Raw genomic sequence first — 16,839 nt, 5'->3', positions numbered from 1 at the left:
CCTGAGCACTGTCCCTGGCTTCTTTTTGCTCAAGGCTAGCACTCTGCCATTTGAGCCACAGCGCCCCTTCTGGCCATTTTCTATATATGTGGTGCTGAGGAATGGAACCCAGGGCTTCATGTATAGGAGGCAAGCACTCTTGCCACTAGGCCATATTCCCAGCCCTTAGTTTAGGTCTTGACACCTTGTATCAGAAGCAGAGTCAGGGGTGAGAAGGAGGAAGCTAGTTTGTCTGTCCTGTGTGAAGGACTTCTTGTTCTTACATTCCATCATACTCTGGAATTCAGCTCCTCTGCCTCTGCCAGAGGAGCCCAGCACCCCCACGGGTCTGAGGCCAGATGGTACACATATCCCAGGAGGCCATTGGGCCCTGGGGGACACCTCATTTTTGTAAACATTTGCTTTCAGTTTACCCCAGGGCTTCCACTCACTTGGCTTTGTCCACTCACAGCGGGTGCTCTGCCACTTGAGCCACAGCTCCACTTCCCATGTTTCTGGATCATTGGGCATAAAACTGTAATCCTCAGATCTCTGCTTCCTGAGTAGCTAGGATTGTAGGCATGAGCCATCAGAGCCTCAGTTTAGTTTTTCTCTTTCTTTCTATTATTTTTTTTTTTTTTTGGTCAGTCGTGGACTTTGAACTCTAGGCCTGGGGGCTGTCAGCTCTTCAGCTCAAGGCTAGGGCTCCAACATTTGAGCCACAGTGCCACTTCCAGTTTTTTGGTGGTTAAATGGAGATAAGTGTCTCCAGGACTTTTCCTTCCCTGGGCTGGCTTTGAACCAGAATCCTCAGATCTCAGCCTCCTGAGCAGCTAGGATTACAGGCGTGTGACACTGGTACCTTGCTTTATATTTATTTTTAAGATAGATGGGGGATTCTAGTACTCAGAAAGCAGATGCAGAGGGCTGGGAATGTGGCTTAGTGGTAGAGTGCTTGCCTACCATTCACAAAGCCCTGGGTTTGATTCTTCAGTACCACATAAACATAAAAAGCCGTAAGTGGCGCTGTGGCTCAAGAGTTAGAGTGCTAGCTTTGAGCATAAAGAAGCCAGGGACAGTGCTCAGGCCCTGAGCCCCAAGCCCCAGGCAAGGAAGGAAGGAAGGAAGGAAGGAAATGCAGAATGATGGAGTTGGAGGCCAGATTGGGTCCATTGTGAATTTTAGGGAGCTACATAGCAAGACTGTCTGAAAAGGAACAAAGAACCAGGCACTGGTGTCTCACACCTGTAATCCCAGCTACTCAGGAAGCTGAGATCTGAGAAGCCCGGGTAGGAAATCCTGTGAGACTCTTCTCTCCAATAAACTACTCAAAAAAGCTAGAAGTGGCCCTGTGGCTCAAGTGGTGGTGCTTACCTTGAGCAAAAGAAGCTCAGGGACAGCACCTAGGCCAAGTTCAAGCCCAAGATCCAGCAGAGAGAGAAGGTGGGGGGGGTTGAGAGAGAGAACAAGGGCTAGCAAGTGGCTTAGCAGCAGCAGATTTACCCTGCATGTGCAAAGTTCCTGTTTGATCCTCTGCACCATACACAAAAAAGTGGGGTATATGAAAAAAGAAGAAAATTACTAAATATAAAAGAATATCAGACAGAGCTTGGAATATGGCCTAGTGGTAGAGTGCTTGCCTCATATACATGAAGCCCTGGGTTTGATTCCTCAGCACCACATATATAGAAAAAGCCAGAAGTGGCACTGTGGCTCACGTGGTAGAGTGCTAGCCTTAAGCAAAAAGAAGCCAGGGACAGTGCTCAGGCCCTGAGTTCAAGCCCCAGGACTGGCAAAAAAGGAAAACAAAAAGCAGAAGAATATCAGACAGTATCCCTGAAATTTGACATGTGAAACTCAGCCACTGTGAACAATATAAGGAAGCAAAGATAAGAAGACAAGTTGTCTTCAAGTTGTGCACTCAGCTAAGCCCTGGAAATCTCAATACAATAATATCTCTATATCACATTAAAGATTGTCTTCTTTTTTCTTTCTTTTATTTTTTCATTTTGTGGCTTGGACTTAGGGTCTCTCACTAGCGGGTACTCTACTTCTTGAGCCACACCCCTAGCCTGGCTTTTTGCTGGTTATTTTTGGAGATAGAGTCTCATGAATTTTATTTTATTATTTACTATTAATTATTATTATTGTTGTTATTATTATTATTATTGGCCAGTCCTGGGGCTTGGACTCAGGGCCTGAGCATTGTCCCTGGCTTCTTTTTGCTCAAGGCTAGCACTTTACTACTTGAGCCACAGCGCCACTTCTGGCTTTTTCTGTTTATGTGGTGCTGAGGAATCGAAACCAGGGCTTCATGCATGCAAGGCTAGCACTCTACTGCTAAGCCACATTCCAAGCCCCTCATGAATTTTTTTTTGGGGGGGGCCTGGATTGGCTCCCAATTGTGATGCTCCAATGCTCAGCCTTTTGAGAAGCTCGGATGTGGATGTGAGCCATGGGCAGCCAGCTCGGATTGTCTCTCTTATAGGAGTGCTGGGAGATGCAGAAATGTTTCCCTCCTCCTGAGTTTTGTTTCCACCCACCAAATAGAAACTTTGGCCTGTTTGAAAGTGTTAGGAAAAATAGTTCTGCCCTTTTCTCTAGACTGTTCCTCCTCTCCTCTCCCTTGGCCTCAGCCTCTTGGGCAAAGATTCTCAAGATTAGTGAAAACTGGGGAAAAGGTTTCATGCCCAGACCAGCCCCTTTCTTGGCACTCCTCTTTTGCAGCTGGGATACAGTAGTGAGCCCTTAAGGGCAGACGCGTTCTCCTGTGTCTAAGGCAGCAGGACCCACAGCTGGGGGAGCTGTTCGACATTCTCAGAGTCCCATTACACAGGAGGCTACAGCAGGAGCATCTTCAGTTCAAGGCCAGCGGGAGCTACACAGTGAGTTCCAGTCACAAAAAACAAAAAAGATAAACAAGAGAAACTGTATTGTTTATTACAATGATGGTGGCACCACATGACAAGATGAGCTACACCCAGAACTCTAAAAGGCAACCCTCACTGACAGCTCTGGCTGATGAGAGTTCATGAATAGTGGTTGCAGTTTGACAACTGAGAAAAGCTGTTTGGGAAGAAGACATTCTTGCCAAGGGAGTTTGGGGAGATGCCAGGCAAATTAAGGGAAGAAGAATACTATATCACCAACATACAACTGAATGTTGAAAAAGGAAATAAAATTCTGTAACCTAGTCTGTTGGATTCTGGTCTTTCTTCAGAAAGAGCACAATAGAAAAGGTTGACCTCAGCTGGACATCGGTGGCTCACACCTGGAAGCCTAGCTACTCAGGAGGTTGAGATCTGGGGATTGTGGTTCAAAGTCAGCCCTAGTAGGGAAGTCTGTGAAACTCTTACCTCCAATTAACCACCAGAAAACTAGAAGTGGTGCTCTGGCCCAAGTGGCAGATTCCTAGTCTCCAGCTGAAGAGCTCAGGGACAGTGCCCAGGCACAGAGTTCAAGCCACATGACCAACAACCACACACACACACAAAGTTGACCTCATCCACATTAAAGGAAATGAGCCACAGCTTGATTTTGACACTTTTTTTTTCTTTCTTTTTTTTTTTTTTGGCCAGTCCTGGGGCTTGGACTCAGGACCTGAGCACTGTCCCTGGCTTCTTTTTGCTCAAGGCTAGCACTCTGCCACTTGAGCCACAGCGCTGCTTCTGGCCATTTTCTGTATATGTGGTGCTGGGGAATTGAACCCAGGGCCTCATGTATAGGAGGCAAGCACTCTTGCCACTAGGCCATATCCCAGCCCACTCGATTTTGACACTTTTTTTAAGAGAAAGACTGGACATGGGATGGTCATTCACAAGGCCACTTCATGTTCTGTAAAGAAATCATCAGATTTCTCATAGTCTATAAAAACAACTCTCCTAGTAGGGGTGACAAGAAGTGTATTCATGGGCTGGTAATATGGCTTAGCGGTAGAGTGCTTGCCTAGCATGCATGAAGCCCTGGGTTTGACTCCTTAGTACCACATAAACAGAAAAAGCTGGAAGTGGTGCTGTGGCTCAAGTGGTAGAGTGCTAGCCTTGAACACAAAGAGGCTCAGGGGCAGTGCCTAGACCCTGAGTTCAAGCCCCAGGACTGACAAAAAAAGATGCATATAACAGAACTTTATTCATTTATGAGGAAGAATAATAAGAGTCCCATGGACTTTCCTGCCTGGGCTGGCTTTGAGTTATGATCCCCAGATCTCAGTAGCTAGGATTACAGGCATGAGCCACCAGTACCCAGCTTTAATTCCTTTTATTTTTTTTCAGGTTTTAAAACTTTATTTGCATATTTAAAAAATTGTGCATTCCAATAATTAAAATCATTTGAACAAAAAAAATGGCACTCTGGTTAAACTGCATTTTACAGCCTGTAGGATATCTTGGACCAGCTTGGATATTACTCTAGATTTCTCTTTCCTCCCACCCAGCTTTCTTCCTTCATCAACATTCAAGTTCTTTTCCTTCCCCGCCAGCCAGCCAGATGGGAGAGGCAGGCTCGGCCTCCATGGTTGTCAGTAGTTCTCAATTCTTTGATATGAAAGGGGCAGCACAGTCATTTAAACTTGATCCAGGTCTGGGAATATGGCCTAGTGGCAAGAGTGCTTGCCTCCTACATATGAAGCTCTTGGTTCGATTCCCCAGCACCACATATATGGAAAATGGCCAGAAGGGGCACTGTGGCTCAGGTGGCAGAGTGCTAGCCTTGAGCAGGAAGAAGCCAGGGACAGTGCTCAGGCCCTGAGTCCAAGTCACTGGACTGGCCAAAAAAAACAAAAAAACAAAAACTTGCTCCAACCTCTTCGCATCTTACAAAGTTAAACAGCTAAAAGAAGTAAAATAAGAAGGCAATGCTTGTGGAATGTACAGTGCATATTGGGGGTGCACACCTCATTAGGATTCGCCTGCTTGCTTCTCCTGTTCAATCGTTTCTTTTGAAGGCAGAGGATTTTTCTCTTGCGTTTCTGTCTTCTTCTATTTCGACTTATCGAATTTCACGATCTCAGCCATATCGGGTTTGTCAGACATGGTTGCAGAAGGAGCGAAGCGAAGTGCGTGGATGAGGAGAGACTGCTCTGCGCAGTGGCTGCCGGTGAATCTTTAATTCCTTTTAATAGTCCTTTACAATCAGCTAATCTATAGCAGACCTAACCACCCCTTGGAACTAGATAAAACTCTAGCAAATTTGCTAACGTGGACAGAATTGTAGGCTCCACCAGCCCTAACACTAAAAAACAGACCTGGTAACAGTTGGATCCCATGGGAGATATTTCCTGGTGAACCTTCTTGATGTGTTTTACAAGTACATGGATTTATGACTTTCTTCTGTTCTGTGATTGTATTTTAGATCATATAACTAGAATCTGTGCACCTGAGCCACAGTCATTCATATTTGGTTGAAAAGACATTACTTTTGTATTTTCCTTAAAGCAGATTTGTTGTTTTATACTGACCAGTAACAGAGAGGCTAAGTGGTGTGGCTATGTTAGTAAGTTGGGCAGGGGCCAGGAAACACAAACTTGCACACTTACGTACTACTTATGTGCAGTTGAGATCCTGCAAAAGAAGATAAAATGGAAAACTCCAGGAGTCATTCTCCCACACACCTTATTATTTTGTGCCAGTACCAGGACTTGAACTCAGGGCCTTTCTCAATCACTTAGCTTTTTCACTTAGGGCTGGCATTCTACCACTTGAACTATACCTGCACTTCCAGTTTTTTGGTGGTTAATTGGAGAGAAGAGTCTCACACACTTTCCTACCTTGGCTTCAAATTGCAATCCTCAGTTCTCAGCCTCCTGAGCGGCTGGCTGAGATTATAGGTGTGAGCCACTTGAGCCCACTCTCCCTCACATCTTGAAGCTTCAACCACTATCACAATGCCTACAGAAAACACATTTGACCCATACATGCTATGGAAATTAGGGCTCTACCACATCTCTAATGATTATTGACATATATACAAAGTAGGATTTAAGATAAAGTAGCATCTATAAAGGAGATGCCACACACAAACTATCTTCCCATTTCATATCCAGCCTTTTATATTTTTTGTGTGCCAGTAGTGAGGCTTGAAATCAGGGCCTCATTCTGAACTGGCACCTGATTTTCTACTGAATATCTTTTGGGGGCTGGGAATATGGCCTAGTGGCAAGAGTGCTTGCCTTGAATATCTTTTGGCTTTTACACTATTGATTCCCTTGGTAACAAGAGAGTGGGATGGGCCACTCTCACTGTATGGTCAATGTATATGACTTTGGTACACTGGATATTGTACATATGCTTATCTGAACTAGGGAAGGGAAAGAAAAATGAGGGAGGGTGTAACAAATATGACAAGAAATGTACTCACTACCTTATTATATAACTGTACCCCCTCTGTACATCACCTTGTCAATAAAATTTAATTTAAAAAAGTGGGGTGGGGGGCTGGGGATATGGCCTAGTGGCGAGAGAGCTTGCCTTGTATACATGAGGTCCTGGGTTTGCTTCCCCAGCACCACATATACAAAAAATGGCTAGAAGTGGCACTGTGGCTCAAGTGGCAGAGTGCTAGCCTTGAGCAAAAAGGAAGCCAGGGACAGTGCTCAGGCCCCGAGTCCAAGGCCCAGGACTGGCCAAAAACAAACAAACAAACAAACAAACAAAAAGTGGGGTGGGAGAAAGGAGAAAGTGAAACTGGAACATTTTATTCTAACAAGTATGTAAATGAGTAATTTTTTTAATCTGGTCAACCCAAGGGCTCAAACAAAAGAATTTGCCAAATAGAAGTAGAATATTTAGGAACACAGACTGTAAATAACAATACTGGACAAGTGCTCTTGTTGGGGTTGTTAATATGTTAATATTATGTGTCTAGCTGCTTTGAACAGAGAAGTGAAAGTATAGTATTTCCCATTCACTTGGACAGTCAAAGAACTATTACAAATAAATCAGACAACACTGTGCATGAAGGCAGAAAATAAGAATGCTATGACTGATCATGTGTGTGCTGTGGGCAAATAGCAGAGAACAAACTGAGAGCTTGTAACTTCAAGTGTTAGGGTCAGCAGAAGTCCACAAATAATGACCAGAGAGTGGAAGAACTGGCCTGTTCAAGTTTAAGAGTATTAGTAATGCTCCAGGGGAGCTGGGAGTACTTGGCAAATAGCCACATTACCCACAATAGACAAATGAGATTAGGAAAGAATGAAACATGGCCTGGTACCAGTGGCCTCATGCCTGTTAACCTAGTCACTCAAGAGGCTGAGATCTGAGGGTCGTAGTTCAAAGCCAGGCTAGGCAGAATAGTCCCTGTGAGAAGTTTATCTCCAATTTAACCACTGAAAAGCCAGAAATGGAGCTGTGGCTCAAAGAAGCAGAGCTTTGAGCAAATGATCTCAGGGACAGTGTCCAGTCCCTTAGTTCAAGCCCCACAACTGACTATTTTTTTTTAAATGAAACATTACCAATTTGGTGAATAGTAAACTTGAAAGGAAAAATTGGTGGATGTTTTCCATAACATCCCTAAATGTAAGTGGTCTGGACTTTGCATTAAAAGACACAGTTGTATTGAGTGGATTATAGGACAAGCTCCAACTGTATTCTGTCCTCAGAGACATATATCATAGGTAAAGATGAACATAGTGAGCGTCAAAGGATAGAAGGTGGCAATCAAAGCAGACAGAATCAAAAAGCAAGTAGGAGTAGCCAGAATTGTATCTGACAAAGCAGAATGGATAAAGAAGGCTACTACACATTAAAGGGAACAACCCTTCAAGAAGCTACAACACCCAGAAATAAAACCATGTATTTGCAGTTATCTGACGTTTGATAAGGGAGCCAAAGATATATGGTGTAGGGCTGGGAATGTTCTGTAGGAAAATCATCAGATTTCTCATAGTCTGTATAAAAACATCTCTTCTAGAAGGGGTGACAAGAAATATATTCATGGGCTGAGAATGTGGCTTAGTGGTAGAGTACTTGCCTAGCATGCATGAAGCCCTGGGTTCGATTCCTTAGCACCATGTAAACAGAAAAAGCTGTGGCCCCAGTGGTAGAGTGCTACCCTTGAGCAAAAAGAAGCCCAGGGACAGTGCCCAGGTTGTGAGTTCAAGCCCCAGGACTGGCAAAAAAAAGAAGATACATGGTGGGGAAAAAAAGATAGCTTCTCCAATAATTGGTGTTGGGAAAACTGAGCCGCCATATGCAGAAAACTAGTCACCATTCACTAACGCCAAGTCAAAATGGATCAAAGACCTCAATGTTAGACCTGACTCCGAAGTTACTACAAAAGGGAATAGGAGAAACACTAAAACTTACAGGCATAGGCAGAAACTTTTTGAAAAGAATCTCAGAGGGGCTGGGAATATGGCCTAGTGGCAAGAGTGCTTGCCTCGTACACATGAAGCCCTAGGTTCGATTCCTCAGCACCACATACATAGAAAAAGGCCAGAAGTGGCCCTTGTGGCTCAAGTAGCAGAGTGCTAACCTTGAACAAAAAGAAGCCAGGGACAGTGCTCCGGCCCTGAGTCCAAGCCCCAGAACTGGCAAATAAATAAATAAATCTCAGAGACACAGCAAATAGGATAGACTTGATAAATGGAGTTATATCAAAATAAAGGTTTCTGCACAGCTAAAGATATAGTTACTCAACTAGAAAGACAGACAACCAACTGGGAAAAGATCTTTACCAGCAAAGCAACAGACAAAGGCCTAACATCCAATACACACAAGGAGCTCAAGAAACTAACCCCTCTCAAACTTAATACACCACTTAATAAATAGGCAGGGGAGCTAAGAAGAGACTTCTCAGAAGAAGAGGTAAGAATGGCAAAAACATGGAGGAAATGCTCATCATCCCTGGCCATAAAGGAAATGCAAATCAAAACAACCATGAGATACCATCTTACCTCAATTAGGTTGGCCAACATTTTGAATTCTAACAACAACAAATGCTGGAGGGGATGTGGAGAAAAAGGAACCCTACTATACTGCTGTACTTAAATTAGTACAGCCACTCTGGAGAGCTTTCTGGATGTTCATCAAAAACCACAGACTTTCCCTATGACCCAGCCATACCATTGCTAGGCATTTACCCTGAGCATTGTGAACCAGGATACAACAAAGATACCTGTACATCCATGTTCATTGCTGCACTATTCACAATAGTGAAGATATGGAACTAGCCCCGCAATAGATGAGTGGAGCAGAAAAAAAATGTGGCACCTATAGCTGATGGAATTTTACACAGCCATTAGAAAGAATAAAATAATGTCCATTTCAGGGAAATGGATGGAAATAGAACAAATCATGTTAAGTGAGGTCAGCCAACATTAGAGAGACAAACAGCGCATGTTCTCCCTGATATGTGGAAATTAGATCTAAAATACACTGGGGTGTGATATTGAAGTGCTGAAAAATAATTAATCTGTTGCTATGCTAGCTTTCAACAAAGTATTGCTAATACTTTCGTAGTGTTCAATGTAAAACTTTTCTTTTACTGTTCTGTAGTGTTCAATGTAAAACTTTTCTGAAGCTGGCCTCTGCTGTAAAGATTGTATTCACCCAACTACTTTAAACTTGTTTTGCTCTGTATTGATCACACCTGTAACCCAGAGTTTCATCCTATTTTGCCACCTAGTTGTTAGATGGTCTTCAGTGAAGATGAAGATGCCCTGGCCTGTTTTGACTGACACCTCTTAGTAGTAACAAGCCCCTGGTGGAAGCAACAAGCCCCTATTGTTAAGCTAAAGGGAAAATTCCTGTCGTTTTTGGGTATATAAGCATCCTTCTGAGACGGACCGGGACTGCATCTTTGAGATCCGGAACTGCAGTCCTGGCATGCCAATATTTTCTTGCTCAATAAAATCTTTTTAAAATTTTTATCTGATTGTCTCATTGACTGTCGATCCATGGACCCCCTAACAATATATTACACAGGATTCTAGATACTCACATACAGTGAGACCACAAGAAGATACTCATAGGAGAGAAACACAAAAGTGCAATACCCAAGCTCCTCTTCATATGTATATAAAATAATATATGTGCTGAAACCAACTCCGAAGATATGGAAACAAAGGACTTCTTTCTTAATTTGTTTTTCTTTTTCTGATGACTATTTTTGTTATGTACACATGGTGTACTCACGTGCACATCTGTAGGAGGTTGTGGGGAGGGCACAGAATCAGGAAAAAGGGTGAGAATGCAGCAGTGGAGCACACTGGCCGCACTGGGCACTGATGAATGGGAACTGTGCAACTCCTGGGAGGAGATGGGAGGGAGGAAGGGGAGGGAATGAGGGAACAGATGATACTAATGCGAAAGGAAATGAACTTATTACCTGATGTATGTGAAAGTAACCCCGCTGTATGTCACCTCTAAAACAACAATAAAGTAAACTTAAAAAAAAAAGATATCACTGAAATCCAGGTATTTATAGATAACATTTTGAAAATTTACATTCAAAAAAAATTGGAAGGGCTGGGAATATGGCCTAGTGGTAGAGTGCTTGCCTCACATATATAAAGCCCTAGGTTGGATTCCTCAGCACCACATATATAGAAAAAGCTGGAAGTGGCGCTGTGGCTCACGTTGGCAGAGTGCTAGCCTTGAGCAAAAAGAAGCCAGGGACAGTGCTCAGGTCCTGAGTTCAACCCCCAGGACTGGCAATAAATAAATAAATAAATAAATAAATAAATAAATAAATAAAATAGAAAGCCTAGGAGAAAATGATAAAGTTCTAGAAACATGATCTGCCAAGATTAAACCACATAAATAGATCTATAGTGAGCAATTAGATTTAAGCAGACATAGTCTACCTAGAAAGAAAAACTCCCACTGGATATATTTACTACTGAGTTCTACTAGAACTTTAAAGAACTTCAAACTATGCCACAAAATTAAAGAGAAAAATATGTCCAGATTCATTGTACAAAACTAGTCTTACTCTGATGTGAAAACTGAATAGGAATACAATGAAAACACAAACTGTAGACTAATTTTCTTGGACAAATATGCAAACATGCTCAACAAAATACCTGCAAACCAAATTCAACAACCTATGAGGTTAGTTTCATCCCAGGGAGGCAAGAATAGTTCGACTTATGCAAAATCAACATCCCATACATAGAATCAGGGACAAAAATCTACAAGACCCCATTGCTTCTAGCCAGCATGTTTAGCAGCATGATTAGCCAGATCTCATGCTGGCTTCCGACATCAGCTCAATTGCATAACGGGCAGGATCTCAAGGAAGTCAGTCATGTGAAAAGGATGATCACAAATCATCACCAAACAAAGTAATTGAATAGTCACTACAAATAAATATTCAGTATCCCCAATATATAGCAATCCATCAGGAGACATCTCCAGAGTGGGTAGAGGTTTTATTCTTTAGAATGATGAATTCCAGGGAGAAACAATTCTTATTCTAATGACCCAGAGAAAGAAGTAAATAAATAGGCTGACAACATATTCTCTTGTGAAACTCATTGTCATTAGATAAAGCTGAATAACATGATATGCTGCACTGTGTGGGTCTTAGCAAAATGCTCTTTACAACTGTTTGAGGTGAATGTGTTCTTCAACAAAAATGAAATAAACTGAAAATATAATAAATAGTGCTTCGTCAATTGTTCACTAAAGGGATACTTAGGTATTGACACTAGACATGAGGCTTCATTTACTCATATAATTATTTATGACAGGTTCTAACTATGTAGCTCAGGGCAATGTTGGATTCATGACCCTTGTCATTCAGTCTTTTGCATAGCTTGGATTATTGACATATACCACCACACACTAGCTGACACTAGTAGCTTAAGTAAAGGTAATGTCACGATGAAACCCACTATTTTGTTCAATAATATACACTAGTTAAAAAAATAAATGTACTCAGATATAGCAAAAAGGGGAAAGATAGTTCTAGATAGAATGAGATTAAAAAAATTTCCACTGACTTGTTTTTGGAGAAATGTTATTATTCTATTCAAACTTAGTTCAAAAAGCATACTTGTTTATTGACTAAGTAGGAGCTGATTTTGAGAACTGCTGTAAAGAACAAGTGAGACTATTTAGGATTTATACTTAAATTTGCTTCATACAGGTCTTTTCCCATCCTTCATTCCTCCCACTATCATCCCTCTCTTCTTCCCTCACTCCCTTCTTCCCTCCCTCCATTCCTTTTCTTTTTTCCCTCCCTCCCTCTTTCCCTCCCTCCCTCCCTTTTTCCCTCCCTCCCTTTTTCCCTCCCTCTCTCCCTCTTTCCCTCCCTCCCTCCCTCTTTCCCTCCCTCCTTCCCTCCCTCCCTCCCTCCCTTCTTTCCTTCCTTCTTTGTGCTGGCATTAAACTCAGGGCCTTGCACAAGCTCAGTATGTGCTCTATCCCTGAACTATCTATTCCCTAGCCCCTATGTGCTTTCTTGAGTTAAATATTTCCTATCCAAACCTCGGTTTTGCTCTTGATTTTCCATGCAGTCAGGTTATTTGTCTAGTTAAGAGAGGAACCAAGTATCTAACTCACAGAGCTTTTACCCTGTGGAATAAGAGCTGGGTTTTCCTTATCTGACATGGTCCAGCATCTTTCTTACCTTTGTGCTTCCAGTGCTTCTCGGGTAATACCAAAAGCTCCAGAACAGAGCCCAGGGGTTTGATCCCAGAGAAAACAATCTTTACTCAGCAGCTAAAGAACTGACATGTCAGTGCTGTGCACCGTGGAGTATACCTGTAATCCCAGCACTTAGGAGGCTGAGGCATGTTAGAGGCCAGCCTAGGTTACATAGGAAGATCCTTGCATACACACAAAGACCAGCATTGGTGAATAGGGAAGGGAGTGAAGGAGAGTCCTTACACACTAGTGTGCCGGGAGTGCACAGGGCAGATGTGGGAGGAAATCATCTTGTATCCCTGTTGGCTAGCTTGGCTTACCAGCTGGAGATGACTTTGCACAGCATAGACATCTCAGAACCATCAGGCAGAAGTGTCAGTAAGACTGGTGAGTTCTTAGTGCTGTTCAGTTTGCTATGGGATTGACATTTATAGAAGTGGCAATCTCTTGCTGCAAGTCCTCATGAACTCTTTCTGCATAGTCTTCCCCCAACACTCAGCCTGCGCTCTCTCTCTCTCTCTCTCTCTCTCTCTCTCTCTCTCTCTCTCTCTCTCTCTCCCTTCATGAAGCACAAGGTTCACTTCTTAGGCATTTCCTTTTCAATTTTCACGAGAACAAAATCATCTCATAACATGGGTGATCAGTCTTGTGAAAGGCTTGTAAAAAAAAAAAAAACACAGTCAAATGTGTTTACGCCTATAATCCTACTTAGTAGGCTGAGATCTGAGGATCATGGTTCAAAGCCGGCCTGGGCAGGGAAGTCCTTGAGACTCTTATCTCCAATTAACCAACAGAAAACTAGAAGTGAAGCTGTGGCTTAAGTGGTAGAGCGCTAGTCTTGAGCACGAAAGCTAAGGGACAGCGCATAGACCCTGAGTTCAAGCTTTAGGACCAGCAAAAAAACAACAAAAAAACAACAAAACGGAAAGTGCTCACAGGGGCCAGTTGATGTTTGCTTAACCATAGCCGGTAGAGTGAAATAAACAAGATTCTTTTGTGTTCTGAAAAAGCTGCATTAGGGGGCGCCCTTTCACTCCAAATTCCCTGCGCGGTTCAATTCTCTCCAGGTTCAGCAGGTGGAACGCGTGCACTCTTTTCCCCGTGAGCCTCAAGTGCAAAAGAAGGGAAGATGATATTTGCTGTCTCACACTCCTTTGGCCTGGAAATTTGGCATTTATGATTATGTAAGAAGATTTCTTTCTTTCTTTTCTTTTTTTTTCATGCCAGTACTGGGACTTGAAGTCAGGGTTTGAGTGGTGTGTCTTAGGCTTTTAGATTCAGGCTGAGGCTCTAACACTTGATCCACATCTCCACTTCTGCAGTTTTGGTGGTTAACTGGAGATAAGAGTCTATCAGATTTGTCTCCCCAGGCTGGCTTTGAATGGCAATCTTCAGATCTCAGCCTCTTGAATAGGTAGAATTATAGGCGTGAGCTACCAGTGTCTGTCTAAGTCCATTTTCTTCATATACTGTTAGTGACTAATTCTCTTGAAAACCTCAACAATGATGTTGGCTTTGCAATCCGTGTGTGTGTGTGTGTGTGTGTGTGTGTGTGTGTGTGTGTGTGTGTGTGTTTCTGTATAAGGAGTGGAATTTAGAGCCTCGAACTCTTAGCTTTTTAAATCAAGGCTGGTGTCCTGCTACTTGAGCCTCAGCTCCACTTCCAGCTTTTTGTTTCTGGTTAATTGGAGGCAACAGTCTCACAGACTTTCTTGCCTGGGCAAGAAAGATCCTCAGATCTCAGCCTCCTGAGTAGCTAGGATTACTGATATGAGCCTCAGGCAACCAGAACTTGAAATCCATGTTTATGGGACAATATTATGGCTAGAACAATTTTTAAAAACTAGTAAGGAATATATGCATATATACACATACAACAGAGTGTGGTAATCAGGAAGGAGAGTAGAAGCCAATAAGAGAAACAAAAGGAGTTGGCTCAGTTTGGAATGGCTACTTAAAGTCTGTATGTTGTACAGATGTTATTCCACTTAATCATCTCTGACACAGTTAGCAAACTGTAGATCAAAGGCTAAATTCAACCCATGTGTTATTTTTTTGTCAATAAAGTTTTATTGGAACACAGTCCTGTTCATTTATTTATGTATTGTCTATGGGATTCCACCATATGGTGGCAGAGCCTGTGTGACTTGTATAGAATAAAATACAATCAGGCTCATTAATAAAAGGTTTGCTTATCCCTGCTCTACAACTGTGTGAGATGGGAATTATGATGAATGCATTTGAACACTGAGAAATTGAATAACCTAAAGTCACATTTGTCATAAAGGACAGAGCTAGATTTTGGCTCAGGGTCAATCATCTTCCCAAAGCCCTGGCTCTCTCAATAGCAGACATGCTACAGATAGAGTTAAAAACCAGTCATGTGTCCAGATCTGCTAGAGTAATACCTGAGGGCATTGTGGATGAACTCTTACAACAATAGATGTCTTCAAGAATCCAGTGAGACTGTTTAGTTCCACAGTTACCTAGAGGTCACAGGTAGCCTTGCCCCTCCCCGCTTCTGTATGCTTTCTCAGCTGGCTCATAGGCCAGGCCATTCTTGAGTTTTTAGATTTAAAAACTGCAATGAGGAATTGGGGTTGAGACAATTAACAGGCAAAAAGAGAAACTATTCATATTAGCCCATGGAGTTCATACAACACGATTAGCTGAATTCTGGCTTTACAACTTCTATATTATTTTCCATTTGCTCTTGGTTGGCCCGTTTTCAAGATGGTTCTTGGAAACTACATTTTTTGAGGTGGTCTGCACTGTTAAGAATAGTTATTCCCCTAGATTCAGTGTCCCCATCTTGGGATAAGTTCTTTTTCTGGGTTTTTTGTTTTGTTTTGTTTTGTTGTTGTTGCTCTAACTTCTTTTGTTTGTGTGTGCCAGTCTTGGGGCTTGAACTCAAGGCCTGGACACTGTCTCTGAGCTTTGGTGCTCAATACTAGTGCTCTACCACTTAAACCACAGCTCCATTTCCAGATTTTGGTGGTTCATTGGAGATAAGAGTCTCAGGGACTTTCCTGTCTAGGCTGGCTTTGAATCTCAGTCTCAGATCTCAGCTCCCTGAGTGGCTAGGATTACAGGCACGAGCCACCTGAACCCAGCCTTTTCTAATGTTTTTACATGAAGGAAAGCTACCTATCACAACAGATATAGCTAAAAAATAATCCTTATTACCTTCCCACCTCTGTCCGTGGCCTTACATTCTTTTCCTTCCCCTTCAAAACCAAAACAAAACAAGCCTTGACATAATACAATAACTCCACAGTGCTTTCATTTATTTATTCATTTTTATTGTTGTTGTAGAGTTGATATACAGAGGGGTTACAGTTACATGAATCAGGTAATGAGTGCAATTATTTTTGAGCCATGTCTCCCCTTCCATCCCTCTCTCCCAGTCTTTCTTTCCTGTCCCTACATACAAGATATCCAGTTTATTTTTTCATCCTTGATGCACCTTTGATGTGTCCTGCCTTACCCTCCCAAATTCAAAAAAGACAAAAGGAAAACAAAAACAGCAACAATGACAACTAAAAATGTCTTGTTTCCTCTTCTTGGAGTTCATTTCATAGAATATTTTTATATGATCATCTGTACAGCTGTCATTTATTTTTAAGTAGTATATTTACTGGCCATATCCTTTTTCAGCTGACCCTTGAAGTAGCTAAACTAGTTTTAACAATGGTAGGCATTGATGGCTCTCATCTGCCTTCCTAGCTACTCAGGAAGCTTAGATTCTGAGGATCACAGTTCAAAGCCAGCCTGGGCAGGAAAGTCAGTGAGATTCATATCACAAATTAACCATAGATAGGTAGATAAATAGATAGATAGATGCCAGAAGTTGAACTGTTGCTCAAATAGTAGAATGCTAACCTTGAGCAAAATGTCTCAGGGACAAGGACAAGGCTCTGAGTTCAAGCCCAGGACCAGTACAAAGAAACAAAACCCTCTGCCCCGCCCCGATTTTTAACAATGGTTAAATTGGTCTCAACTGGCCATTCAACAATGGCCACCTACAAAAATCTCATGGGAAGAAAGTAGTGCTTATGAAAAGCATTCTGGGATATGCTAAGCACGTCAGACATCACCATCTCAACAGTATAGCCCACAACTCATACAGCAACTCCTGGAGTCGCAGTGGAAAAACAAAATTTGAGAAATAATATGAGTCAATAAAGTCCAAGTTATGGAGCAGAAAGGATTTCTGGTAGAGATTAATAAGGAAGTGAAGCCAGGCAAAGATCAGGTAAGACTCCTGTGA

At 42.4% G+C, this 16,839-nt stretch overlaps 1 pseudogene; it reads right to left on the bottom strand.

The window, feature by feature from the left end:
- Window positions 1–4,765: 4,765 nt before the first annotated feature.
- On the bottom strand, window positions 4,766–5,071 carry LOC125354376 (annotated as a pseudogene).
- Window positions 5,072–16,839: the final 11,768 nt, after the last annotated feature.

Source organism: Perognathus longimembris, chromosome 7 (assembly GCF_023159225.1).
Source record: "Perognathus longimembris pacificus isolate PPM17 chromosome 7, ASM2315922v1, whole genome shotgun sequence".
NCBI lineage: Eukaryota > Metazoa > Chordata > Mammalia > Rodentia > Heteromyidae > Perognathus > Perognathus longimembris.
Note: the sequence above shows the minus strand (reverse complement) of the source record. Positions and strands in the feature narration are given on the sequence as shown.